The sequence below is a fragment of the Triticum dicoccoides genome, chromosome 6A (assembly GCF_002162155.2).
Source record: "Triticum dicoccoides isolate Atlit2015 ecotype Zavitan chromosome 6A, WEW_v2.0, whole genome shotgun sequence".
NCBI lineage: Eukaryota > Viridiplantae > Streptophyta > Magnoliopsida > Poales > Poaceae > Triticum > Triticum dicoccoides.
In genome coordinates this window covers 515,298,373-515,303,777 of record NC_041390.1, presented here as the reverse complement: position 1 = coordinate 515,303,777, position 5,405 = coordinate 515,298,373, and positions in this window count along the sequence as shown.

Here is a 5,405-nt window from a genome sequence, read left to right as displayed (position 1 = left end):
CGGTGTTCATCTGAGATGGCCGCTCGCCCCACCAACTCCCTCAGAACATCCGATCGCACACCAGACGGTGCCGGACTCTTTTGTCTGCTCTCTTCGGGAGCCGGACACTGGGAGCTTCGGGGGTCAATGGGATTATCTTCTGGCCTCCCCAGACTCGGAGAGGCCCTCCGCGATGACACTTCGGGGTCGCCCGCTTCCGGAGTGGAGGAGTTCGGAGGAGGCGTTTTGCTCTCCATCATCTCTGGAAGAAGATCCCTCGAAGACGAGCTCATTTGAGAGGGGCTAAGGCCCGAACTGCAAAGATATATGCGGTGGTTATTTTCTCAGATGGCATACCTGTACTATTAAAGTATTTCGGGTCACTTATGACTCGCTGGAGAATTGATCCCCCCGCGGACTTTGTGCGGCAGAAGCACCCCCCAAGGTAGGACCCTTTGTGGGAGACTTCTTCTCCCGTTTGGAAGCTTCGGCTTCCGAATCCCCGGGCGCAGTCCTTTTCCTCCTCCGGTCGTCTTCCTTCATGGAGACGCTCGCTCCCTCGGTTAGAATGGGCAGCGTTGGGGGCCCGCGTCCGCCCGTATTATCCTCCCCAGTATCTTCCTTCAAGGGCTCCGGGCAAGGTGCGACCTGGAGCTTCTTTTCCAATACCGGATTGTCCAAACCCACAAGGAGGGGGCCGAACACCGAATCAACTTCGCCTTTGTTAGCCAGTCCTGGTCAAAAAGTGAACTCTCAGAAATAACTTCGTAACAAATGAGAGATAGTATGTTCGGCCGGAAGATTCCTTACCTATTCGGCGGCGCGGTTACTGCTCAGGCCCACGTCTTCGGTGATTTCCCGACACTCTACCTGAGGTCCGAAGAATGACTTGTACATCTCCTCGTGCGTCAGGCCGAGGAAATTTTGAATGACACGCGGTCCCTCGGTATTGAACTCCCACAAGCGAAGGGGTCGGCGTTTGCAAGGCTGGACTTGATGAACCAGCATAACTTGTATTACCGCAACCAAACTAAAATCTCCATTGAAGAGATCTCGAATGCGACTTTGCAGTATAGGCACGTCCTTGGCTGGACCCCAGCTCAGGGCTCTGCTGATCCATGACACCAGCTGTGGTGGAAGGGCCCGAGCGGAAAACCGGGGCGGCCGCCCACTTGGCACTTCTAGGAGCCGTGATGTAGAACCACTCCTGTTGCCACAATTCAATCACCTCTGGAATGGAACCTTTGGGCCATGGAGCTCCGGTCATCTTGCATATTGAGGCACCTCCACACGCTGCATGTTGCCCCTCGATCATCTTCGGCTTTACTTCAAAGGTCTTGAGCCACAGGCCGAAGTGAGGGGTAACCCGGAGGAAGGCCTCACACATGACAATAAATGTCGTGATATGAAGAAAGGAGTCCGGAGCTAGATCATGGAAATCTAGCCCGTAATAAAACATCAAACCCCTGACGAAAGGATCCAGAGCAAGGCCTAGACCTCGGAGGAAGTGGGAGATGAACACAACATTCTCGTTGGGTTCGGGGGAGGGGACGGCCTGCCCTCGGGCAGGCAGCCGATGCAAAACCTCGGTGGTCAGATATCTGGCCTCCCTCAACTTTTTGATGTCTTCTTCCGTGACGGAGGAAGGCACCCATCAGCCTTGAAGGCTAGATCCGGACATGATTGAAGGTTCAGAGCACCTGACCTGAACTTTGGGTGTTTGAGCTCGAGGTGGGGGAAGGATTCTATTGAGCACGGGAGGGAAAAAGTAAAAGCCTTGTCCCTTTATAAAGAGGGTGAATATCAAGCATCCTCTCCGTGGCCGTTTGGACTTGCCTATAGTCTAGGAGTCCTAGAAGCGGTTGGGTTACCCACGCCCGTATTGATGAGAATCCTGGAATAAGGGGACACGATCTCTGCTTTAACAAGATGTGCCAAGGAAACCGCCTCGCGTGACACGCTGAGGTGGGACAGTAAAACGATTCGAATAAAGGCTTGGCCGTGGTGGGATGTCACACTACGGAATACGTCAGCAGATTAGATTTGTGTAAATATTATTCTCTCTATGGCAATATGTGGAAACTTATTTTGCAGAGCCGGACACTATCTTTGTGTTCAAAATCTTCTATGAAGTACTTAGAGGAAGAACCCGCCTTGCAATACCGAAGACAATCTGCGCGCGGACTCATCGTCATTGAAGCCTGGTTCAGGGGCTACTGAGGGAGTCCTAGATTAGGGGGTGTCCGGATGGCCGGACTATACCTTCAGTCGGACTCCTGGACTATGAAGATACAAGATTGAAGACTTCGTCTCGTGTCCGGAAGGGACTTTCCTTGGCGTGGAAGGCAAGCTTGGTGATACAGATATGTAGATCTCCTACCATTGTAACCGACTTTGTGTAACCCTTACCCTATCCGGTGTCTATATAAACTGGAGGGTTTTAGTCCGTAGGACAACATATAGAACAACAATCATACCATAGGCTAGCTTCTAGGGTTTAGACTCTCCGATCTCGTGGTGGATCTACCCTTGTACTACCCATATCATCAATATTAATCAAGCAGGACGTAGGGTTTTACCTCCATCAAGAGGGCCCGAACCTGGGTAAAACTTCATGTCCCTTGCCTCCTGTTACCATCTGGCCTAGACGCACAGTTCGGGACCCCCTACCCGAGATCCGCCGGTTTTGACACCGACAACAAGCGTTTCCAACACCGAGGAGTGGTTGAGCTGAAGTTCATTTCATTGCTTGTTATTTGTTGTGTGATGAAAACTTCAGTATTTACTAGAATGTTTTGTTGGAACTAATCTATAATCCAACATGTATCCGCGTTGTCGTTGTGTGTTGATGACTTGTTGTATGTAATGAATGGTACATTTGCATATGCATGTCATAAAATCAATTTATAAATGGTTTTCGACTCACTTCTTGGAGTGTTAGGGTCTGTTTGGTTGGATACTAGTGTGGCCAGCCACACAAGTATGGCAAGCCACACATGTGCGGCTGAGAAATTGGACGCAAACATTGGCAAAAGTTGGCAAAAAATGTCTGCATGACAAGTGGGCCATAGGGGCAATAAAGTGTGACAAGCCAAAGTGTGGCAAAAACCAAACACATGCCAACTAAACTGTGGCTGCCATATTTTAGCTTGGAAAACTGTGGTCGGGAACCAAACAGCCCCTTAGTGCCGTAGTAGTATAGCCAGCATCCATAGTAGTATGAAGTTGCCATATCACATAGAGCCAACCAATAGTTAGATGTCGCGCGGAGGCCGAGAAATATGGTGATAGCGTGACTGTGTGAGGTGGGCTTGTACATAGTATGATGTACGCAGAGGGCTTGCCGTGTTTCCTACTCCTCCGGTCTGCCTCCTTTTGCCGACACATGGGACATCCAGCATCCAGGTCGTGTCATGCAAGAAAATGGAGTGCTAGTTGAAGCCACGTGATGTGCATCTTGGGTTAAACTGTAAATAGAATCTTACTACTCTTGAGTAACTCCAAAAGCGGCCACCGAAGATCTTTATTGGATTTGTTTTTCATCACCAGCACGTCAAGGTGAAAGATGTGCAGGTTTAGTGGGCTCTCTTGCGTTTTCACTGACATGTGGGACCGCATGTGAACAAACAGACGATGGGCTCCGCGTGTCTGTTGGCTGGCTGAGAAGAGAGATAGAGGAGGGCTGAGCATGAACTCCAGGAAATTTGTTGTACGTAACCATCACCTCGATATAGGCTCGATATAGTGGGGTGGCATGGGCCATAACTAGCATTCACGTCTAGCAGTACTGCACACGTCACCCACACGAGTCCCATCCGACACCAATTTTCTTGGAGTCCGTGCTACAACCATATCTTCTCCCTCCTGTTTTCTCAGCCATCGCGCGCTGGGTGGGGTGGGGGTTTGTCGATAGTCGGTTTGCTCACTTGTGGTCCCACTTGTAAGTGAAAATGCAACACAGCACGCATTCCCCCTTGAGCGACGTGTCAGACCAACCGTGTGGGCAGTGGGGTGCGACGCGAACACGGCAAGCTTTTCCTTTTGAACTTGTAACTTGTAAAATTTAGTTCTGCTCCATGGCGCGACCGATAGATAGAAATAACTATTTTCCCTAGAGTAATGAGAAGTTAGGTTCTGGCGCGGTTCATGCATGGAGTACGTACAAAAATTATGAAGTTGATGCGAAAGGTAAGATAATTACTAGTAGTACCATATACTACTACATGGATTTGATGGAAAGATAAAGATACATACGGATCCATCAACGACATCCTCGCGCCCTAGTGCGCCGGGTCACCAACCGACGTGTGAGTAGCAGCGGCGTTGGCGGCGAGCTCAACGTGCTTCTGAACTATGCAGTCCAAGGTTGCCCTATGGGTCAAGAAGGCCATCGACCTATCGTCCTCCTCTGGCACGTAGGAGCCCTTGCCGATGATTTGCGCGTAGACGTGGGTGATTATGTCAACGGTGTCTTGCTGCACCAGGCACTGTGTGGCGAGCGTGACCTCGAGGTGGACATTCTCCGGCGCGACACCGGGTAGTCGCAAGGCCACTAGTGCATCGAAGAGGTTATCACCATAGAGGCCGTTGAGGGTGGCGGGCATTGTAGAGCCTGGGCGAGTGGGCTGGAGGCGTACGTCAAGGTCGTCCGCGAGCTTCTTGACGATGGTGAACGTGTCAAGAAAGTCGACGAGGACCTTGTCGGACAAGGAGACGAAGTTGTTGTCCAAGCGGCCTCTCACCCTGGCGGCCTCAAGCACGACCTAGAGATGTTCCTCGGTGCTGGGCCGCAGGCCGACATCGTGGACCATCTAGCACAGCCTGCTGATGCTCGCGCTCATCGCCTCCATGGGTCTAACTTCTAGTCAACTGATGTTGCGATTGGAGTGATCACTCCTGCCCTTGGTTAGGGTGCGTTGGTGCGTAGGATTTCGTAGATTGGACTGGCGGGGAGCCTTTATATGAGAAGTGCAGACTACGTTGAATTCACATGCGTGTTGGCCATCTACTCCTCGGCCCTCTACTGCACCTGCCTTCGGCTGTATGACAGGCGGGCCAGCCACCTGTTGGGCCCACGTGTCATACAACCAAAGGCAGGTGCAGTAAGTCAATGAAGCTACGCCCCCCTCTGTGCCGGTGTAGTATAGTCATCTCACTGGACCTCTAGTTGGGGTCAAATGAGAGAACTTTGATCTTTACTGGTTTATTGGTCCCCTTTGCATTTTGCGCCAAGTTTTGACCTTTGATTTAACTAATAAAATGTTAATGCATGTAACCAAAAATGTTGTGTAATCCCAAAACTCTTAGGCATGATACATTAACTCCCTCCTCATTTCTTATTTCGTGACATATCAACCAATGAGAGATGTGGGCCATGCATGCTTTCAATGACTTGACACTACCAAACATGACATGCAGTGGTTAGT